We start from the raw sequence: 9,015 nt of genomic DNA, 5'->3' as shown, positions 1-9,015 counted from the left end.
GCATGCGCATGCACGTGCACGCCCGCGCGCGCGCACGCACGTGCGGACACAAAGAAATCGCGGACTGAAAAACGCAGAAGGTGGCACTCAACTCCGGCCTTTGTTCAGCGTTGCGTCTCGCGCCCGTTTTTTTAAATCCTTTATATTAAGTTCGCTTGCTTGCTTACGACCGTGTAAATCTTTCGGTCGTTTTTTAACCCACTTCCCGTGATCCAATCGAGCTGACATTTTCCACACAGACTCGTCGTGCGTGACAATTAATGTTCGTGAATTTTTTTTTCCAAAATTTTACACTTTTTAGGACAAAAATATTATATTTAATTACCAATTGCTTAATGGTGCAATGCAATTATCTGACCCATAGGTGGCAGCCATCTCAAGCCAGAGGACGACAAGACTCTAGCCGCCACGCATCTAAAGGATTTATAGTGAAAAACGTTGTTTTTACGGGTTATACTTGTTTGTGTGTTCACCCCATTCGTGTTCAACCGCATGCCGACGAGCCCTCTCGCTGAACGGCCGTCTCGAAGCGCGCGTCTCTCGCTGCCTCTCTCGCCCCGCCCGCCTTCCCTCCCACGTCTGGTGTTGGGGGAAGGAACCCTGCGATCAGATGCCGACTCGCCTTTCTGAACTTGGCGGCGTCAATCTGTCGTCGCCTGTAGCGCTGTACACGTCGCCAGAACAACGAGCTCGATCGTGTGGTGATTGAAATCCACTGGGAAAATGATCCTCATGGCGGTACCCCGGGGTTCCAAATGATACAGAATGGCCCAGAAAATTAAATATATTATTTCTGGGACGCTATTTTTTTCCCAGGGGTGTTACTTAACTCCGCGACTGGGGTAACCAATCAATCCGAAATCGGTGCCACTCCGCGATGTCGAAACGCAGCGAGGACGATTGCGCCGGAACCCTGAACGCTCGTACGTGTCACAGTAGTGGTGCATCGTAGTGTACAGCTCGTCGAGATGAGTCGATTGCCACATCGCCGACCATCAACAGACTAAAAATTACCGCATCACGGACATTACGCGAGAGTTCAAGTTCATTTATTAGGTATAGCCCTGTGAGCCATTCGGCTCTTGAATCGGGTGCAACCGCAACAAACAAAAAACTAAAACAAAAAACATCTTAAAGTGAATATGTGACTAAGTGCCAACAGAAAATCCAAGAAAAGACAGCAAAATATTGCAAAAAACCACCGTACACCAACGCTGTGTGCAAAAATCCCAGTGGGATGCAAGTCAAACAACCAACAACAACCACAAGACAACTTAGATTAAGGCCATCAGTCTAACTCTGTACTACAACAAACAAACATGGCTAAACCAATACACTTTTCGAAATTACCAAAATAAAGCTATGAAAGCAATGAAAAAGCAATCATAGGAACTGTGAGAGCCGAGGTACTATGGGATGGCAGGGTAACGCCGTAAGGTTCAAATGCCGGACGTGACAGCAAAGGCACATGTCCAAGAATGACACAAAGGGGCCGTCCATAAAGACGTCACGCTATTTTAGACGATTTTTGACCCCCCCCCCCCCTTCGTCACACGACGTCACAAAAAGTCAGACCCCCCCCTCAAATATGACGTTACAAAGCTCTGCCCCCCCCCCCCCCCCCACAAAAATAAAACATGCTTCAAATCGCTTTAAACTATTGTCATTGTAGTGCGTATTTAATGTGGCGCTGCACTCTGATGTTGTAGGAGAAAACATTTATCAAAAAGTCTATTTAATTAAGAAGAACGCGTTGTCTATATTTATTTAAAGTTGCGCATTTCTATGTGACGTCACATTTATCACCCCCCCCCCCCCCTTCGTCACACATCGTCACAAATGTCTGACCCCCCCCTCTCCCTCCAGGTGCGTGACGTCATTTATAGACGGCCCCAAATACTCTCTAGTTATTTCGGTATAGTCAAAAACCTCATATTCTTAGGTTTTTTTCGGTAAAGTCACGTAGGTAAAAAAAATGAAAATTAATAAAAGTAAAATAAAATAAAATAAAAATCACGACGTTTCGGAGGCATCAGCTATCGTATCAGCTATCGTGCTGTGACGTATCAGCTATCGTGCTGTGTCGTGATTTTTATTTTAATTTTTTTTTATTTTACTTTAATTAATTTTTTTTTTACCTAAGTGAATTTACCGAAAAAACCTAATAATACGACGTTTCGGTCGCAACACAAGCGTCCGAAACGTCGTGTTTTCTTCTACTTTATTATGTTTTATATCTACGTGACTTTACCGAAAGCTTCAAATGAATGAAGAATGACACAAATGTTGGTACCAGGCGCGGGTTCATCCACTAGGGGCGTTGGGGCGCCGCCCCACCAAGCAGCTGGAGATGAGAGATTATTTTTCTAAGGGGCCGTCCATAAATGACGTCACGCACCTAGGGGGGGAGGGGAGTCAGACATTTGTAATGAGGGGGGGGGGGTTTAGAAATGTGACGTCACATCAAAATGCGCAACTTTAAATAAATATGGACAACACGTTCTACTTAATTAAATAGACTTTGTAATAAATGTTTTCTCCTACAACATCAGAGTGCAGCGCCACATTAAATACGCACTACAATGACAATAGTTTAAAGCGATTTGAAGCATGTTTAAAAAAAAATCGGGGAGGGGGCAGAGCTTTGTGACGTCATATTTGAGGGGGGTCTGACTTTCTGTGACGCCGTGTGACGAAGGGGGGGGGGGGCGGGTCAAAAATCGTCCAAAATCACGTGACGTCATTTATGGACGGCCCCTAATAAATATATATAATGATTCATTCAACGTGAATTGCCTAATGAAGATAACTGTTTAAGTTGTTCGTATTAGAAACCGCCGCAACGCCCCTGTCTGATTTGTGCCTGGGGGGAGGTCTTCTCGGGGGTGGCTGTGAAGGTGTCCGAGTGAGAGGTTTTCCCTTCGGTCATTGTGAAGCTTCTCGCATTTTTAAATCCTTTATATTAAGTTCACTTGCTTGCTTGCTTGCGTGCTTGCGTGCTTGCTTGCTTGCTTACGACCGTGCAAATCTTTCGGTCGTTTTTTAACCCACTTCCCGTGATCCAATCGAGCTGACATTTTGCACACAGACTCGTTGTGCGTGACAATTAACTTTCGTGAAAAAAAATTAGCAAAATTTTACACTGTTTAGGGAATTTTTTAAAAATATTTAATTACCAATTGCTTAATGGTGGCAGAAATCATCTGACCCATAGATGGCAGCCATCTCAAGCCAGAGGACGAGAGGACTCTAGCCGCCCGTTTCATGATGACGCAAATGTTGACTAACCACATGGCATGAAATCCCTGCCCCCACGCTGTACAGTGGAGACTATTTATAGAGCAGTTAAATTGAAGCCGCCAGGTTCTTGAAAGTGGTAAAACGGGTCAACGCTAGTGCCCTCGGGAATATACGGGGCATGTCAAGAGGTGATCTTACATATAAAGGATTTATAGTGAAAAACTTTGTTTTTACGGGTTAATTTTTTATCCACGCCGTTCGAGACCCATTCAGGGCGGTGAAAAAGGGGCCCACGGCTGTGATGAAAGACGATGTCACAACGCCAAGTTGCACTGTGCAAATATAGCAGCTCACGGCTTTTCGGCAGTGTCCAAGGGGTTGTGCGCTGTGGACTTGAGGGTCATGGCGACAGCATTTGTGTGCTTTGTTGTTTTGTTGTCGTATTGTTTCTAAATGCCTACAGTCGGTAGATAAGACAGTTACATCACTTTCACGGGGAGGCCATTATAACATGACGACGATTTTCTTCATTACAACCCCATCTTTTCAGAGGTCACTCACAACAGCCCCACCTAGTGGACATGTCACGAGCCGCCACGGGTTGATACCGACTCTTACGTTTAACCAAATGCAATCAACACGGGAAAAAAAATTGATGTGGCTGTCCGGTGGAGTTTTAACATGCGAAGGTATCATCTGGTTTAAACTGAGCGATACGTTGCGGGAATGGAGTGGTGGCGCAATGGTGAGCGCAATGTTCTTTGAACCTACCAAGTAACGAACCCAAGTTGAATTCTCAAACCAAACCTAACAGCAGAACATCAGTGGCGAGTGATGTCTGATAAACCTCGTTGCTATCCCCCTATCGAAAACTAAACTAAGTTTTATTTCGATTTAAAGCTTTCGTGACTGCAGGGATTCATCTTCTTGGTTATTTCGGTAAAGTCACGTAGAAGGGAAATAATAAAATAATAAAAAATGAAACATCATAAAATAATTATCACGACGTTTCGGCCACAACGCAAGCAGCCGTCCTTCCCCCTCCAACCCAGCTTAAATATACGCTGCCAAGCCTGGTGGTGCCCATTCAGACGCTGTCTTTCCGACAGACCTGTTCTTCACCTGAGAATGGCTGCTTGCGTTGTGGCCGAAACGTCGGGAGAATTGTGTTTTATTATGTTTTATTTTTATTATTTTATTATTTCCCTTCTACGTGACTTTACCGAAAGAACCAAGAAGATAAACTAAGTTTTATTTTACCAAGTAAGGCCCATATACTGTAGTTCTTTTTCAAAAGTGACCTGGCCGCACAAAGATAGCTCAACAGACTGGCCTATAGTAATAGGTATTTAGCCTTTCAACTGGTACAAAAACTGACACCTTTATACAAGGCATCATGTTTGCAATAACCACAACACAAGCAGTCAAGATGCAAACAAAAGAAACAACTCTGATGATGATAATGATATGCACTGTCCTTGAAGTTGATTGGTCCACAACCGAGACAGCTTTTCTTAGAGCCTAGTCTCCATTGGTGTTGGACCAGATGTCGCCAAAAGGCGTACAACTCAAAGACAGCGCACTATCAGAGTATTGAGAGCTCGGGGTAAGCATTTACACTATGAGATCTCCTTTACCAGTGGCCTATCATGTAGAAAATTATTGCAGCCGAATACTCTGAACGCATGGTTTACAAATGTGGAGGAGAAAAAACCGGAGAACCCGGAGAAAAATCCACGTGACCATGGGAAGGGAGAGACACACACGCAAACTCCAAAGGAATGTAGATGTTCCGACAAATTGTCTCATCGTGGCTGTCAACAGAAGATGAGCAACCGCTTCTTTACCGCGTGCTCATTTGTGCAAGTCATCACTTTGACTTGAGCGAGCCAAACGCATCATCGAAAACCCCCTCCCTTTGTTGCCAGAGACATTGAGCAGCAACGCTAATTGCACCCTTTGTTGTGACATGATAGCAAAGCAAAGAGATGTCAGGTCTCCGATAAAGGAACACACCCATGCACTGCTCTTTTTGAGTAGCGAATACAAAGCTCGCCGCTTATCTTGCAGGTGGACAAACCGATGCGTTTTTCTTTTCGTAAGTAGAACACGTCTGTACGGTTTGCGCGCGAGAGCGCTTACCCGCGTTCAGCGCCTGGCGTGCCTGCGTAGTGTTCACGACGAGTCTGGTAGATCTTTAAGACTAAAAAAAAACCCAAACCCACGCTGCCAACAATGGGACGCTTTCTGTCGGCGACGCAAGTCCTTCGAGAAATATGACAGCAATCGAAAAAAAAAGGATGACGTCTTATTGCCTCCTTTTTTTTTTTCACGAGAACATCCGCGAACATTTTACTCCTGCGTAGGTAATCGAGGTTGTTGCTGGGTTTTCGTGACTGCAAGGATTCGTACTCTTTGTTTTGTTTCGGTAAAGTCACGTAGGTACAAAAATAAATTAAATTAATGAAAACAACTCAATTAAATCACGACGTTTCGGGAGCAACACAAGCCTCCTTAAGCGGTTGTGATTTCGCTACGTTGTCCCCACCTGAAGAAGGACGCTTGTGTTGCGCCCGAAACGTCGTGATTTAATTGAGTTGTTTTCATTTATTTTATTTTTTACCTACGCGACTTTACCGAAAAAACAAAGAGTATGTTGCTGGGTTGTTTTGTTTTCCGTTCTATTCCATGACATCACTTAACCGGCGCACAGGCCTTTGAGGTGTAACATGCGTATATACGTACGTAGCACTTCTTTCGCACCGTACGTAGGCAACCGTGCTCATCTGAGGTGCGGTGAAGAATGTCGAGGGTGTCAATTGACACGGACAAGGCAAAACGCGTAATGATGTGTAAGTGTCGTTCGGCACGATGGCCGACGTTTCGCACCACGTTCCTCAATAAACTCCCAGCTCACAGATCAAAACGTTGGACGTCATGCCGAACCACGCAATGCAGTCCAAAAAGTCAAGTTAATTAAATTTTTGTTCTATCGAAACTTTTTTCCAGTATCAAAAAAGTTATGTTTATTCTTATAATTTTCATCGTTCGTTTTTGTCTACACGCGTGGCGCCATTCCCGCACTTTATCACTCAAAGCACCATCACATTCATACTCGAAGAAAACAAATCTAAACAATCAGAAAAAATAGACATATATACATGCAATGGGTATTCATTTTTAATCCTGTCTTATCGGGATGAGCAGCGGTGAGTTCGCGCGCTCTGCTATGAACCTGGCGCCCTGAGGTTCATTCCTGGCCACTGCTAACATCAATGGCGATCGATATCTGAACCGGTCCTTAGCGAATGCCGCTTCATCAACTTGCAGTGTTCCAGCGCGGTGAGGTATGGTCAGACATCCGCCGTGAATGACACAACATGGGAAGGCATTCATCCAGCAGTGGAGTAACAATTTTCTGTCAAACGAATTTTAAGAAAAAACTTTTTTTTTCGCGTTTATTACAAACGTAAACTGCGAAAACACGGGCACCCAATGTTTCTGACAACTCAGCACATTCATCGATTCCACTGCGTCTTGAAGAGGGACAAATATAATAGGTGACGTTTCAGGCAACGCTTCTGTATATCACTTCTAATGAATGTTGCGTCGTCCAAACGTTGCCCGAATCGTGGCCTGTTGTTATTTGAAGTGCTATGAAGACGGACCATCACCCAACAAACATGTCACCTTTTATACATGATTCCCTTTGAAGGCCACGCTGTATAATTAATTAATTAATGTGTTACAGTTTTTTTATTAACTGCGCTTGCGCATTGCTACCAACTTAGCAGCAGAATCGCCAAATAATTTGTTCCGTTTTGTGACATCTCGTTAAGACCGCTTAAAAAGAAGCACGGTTGATAAACAAAAATAGGTTTGACATTCACAGAACAAGCGTTGAATATTGGAAGAAAAAAAACGTATTCCTCTTCGCTTCCGCCGAATAACACAACACCCGTAACCTTTGCAAAAAGCCACATGGGTCATCGCACCCACCATTTACGCCGCCAGTTGAGGTGTGGCCCCGATGGTGCAAGCAAAAAGAAAGATACAAAATTGTTCGGCACAATAATCTGGATTTTTTTTTGGTTTTTATCGCTTGGCAAAGAAAAATAAAACACCGTAGCCAGGTGCCGCGAAAGCACGCGGAATGCAAAAGGCCGCGCCACCTCGTGTCTGGGGTTACGGCTCGCGGAGGCTGTTACAAACGAGCCAATGAGTGAGTGTTTGAGTGGGGGATTCCATGCGTTGGATGGAGAGGTAGGGGGGAAGGGGGGAGTTGGAATTTCCCTGGCTCTGCTGGAGTTTCCATCCTCCTTGGCACGCACGCCCCTTTCATCAGTTGTCATTTCCCGAGCCGGGTGGAGGGCTCCATGTAAATTAATAGGCGAATAAATGTATTCTCCGTGGATACACTATTTTAAATTGCCGTCCAATGATCAGGTTGAGTCTGGTGTATTATTTTCCACCGTGGGCGCCACGGCGGCGAGATGTTAACTACCTCGCCTGGTGTACAGGAGGTCGTGGGTTCGATACCGACCTTGACGCCTGCTGCATATTTGGAGTTTGCACGTTCTCTCTCCCCGTGGTCGCGTGGAATTGCTTCCAGGTGCTACGAAGTTTTCCCTCCGCATATTTAGAAACATGCGTTTAGATTATTTGGCTGCGGTAAATTACCACGTGATAAGCCACTGTGTTGAGTTATCATTTTTTAGGCCAGGTCGCTTCTGAAAAACAGCTGTACTGTATAGCTGAGTATGCCTTACGTGGTAAAAAAAAAAGCGTATGGATTCCTGTAGTCACGAAAGCTTCAAATCAAGACTATTCTTATAATTATGATTATTCTTTCAAAGTGCCGACTGTATAACCCATTTGTTGATTATTCGTTTATATTTTGAGTCAATTGTCAATCTGTTGCTCGATTGAAGCCTCCTCAAGCTGCGTTGGTCATCTCGTTCTTTCTTCTTTCGTACGGCTGATGTAGTAGACGCAGAGCGACAACCACCATCGCACATTCAGGGTGGTCAAGCCAGACAAACGCGTCACGAGCAGTGTGTCCCTGTGATGTCTACGTCGTATTTGTGGATCGGGCATTGCGTCGTTATACGTTCTAAGGGTCCCTTCTGGATGACAACAGTCGCACACACTGTGGAGCGTTTTAACTTCCCATCTGTGCATCAGCTGCGTTGGTCGTGGAGATGATTTGACCATACTTCACCATGCCGGTCATGAAAATGTGAAGAAGATAAAAAATAATTCGCCTACTGTGGACAGTCATGGCAGTCGCTGGCTTTTAAGCCATGTGCCCACTTAAGCCGCGTTGTCGCACGCGCTAAGCGCTGCATATTTCACAAGGCTGGTTACACCCCTGGTGGTTCCGCTACAGTGGTCAGGGAAAGAACGCCTCGGTATATGACCCGTAGACAGTAATGGCGCTAGGCAAGAGCAGACCCAAGCAAAAGTTTTGAGACCCGTGTCGGTCAAGAAGCACCTCCCCCCCCCCTACACAATTCATATGGGTACATCACATATTCTATGGTTCTTTCGGTAAAGTCACGTAGATTAAAAAAAATTAAGTGATAAAAAATATCAAGGTAAGCATTCAGAGGCTAACATCCATGTTCCGGATGACGACCGCTTGTGTTGCGATCGAAACGTCGTGATGTTTCAAATCACTTTTCTTTCTATCTACGTAACTTTCCCGAAAGAACCATAGAATATGAATTCATACAGTCACGAAAGTTTTAAGGTACATCACATGTAAAAGTCAAA

The sequence above is a fragment of the Lampetra planeri genome, chromosome 23 (assembly GCF_965212315.1).
Source record: "Lampetra planeri chromosome 23, kcLamPlan1.2.h2, whole genome shotgun sequence".
NCBI classification, from domain to species: domain Eukaryota; kingdom Metazoa; phylum Chordata; class Hyperoartia; order Petromyzontiformes; family Petromyzontidae; genus Lampetra; species Lampetra planeri.
This window is presented reverse-complemented; position numbering follows the sequence as displayed.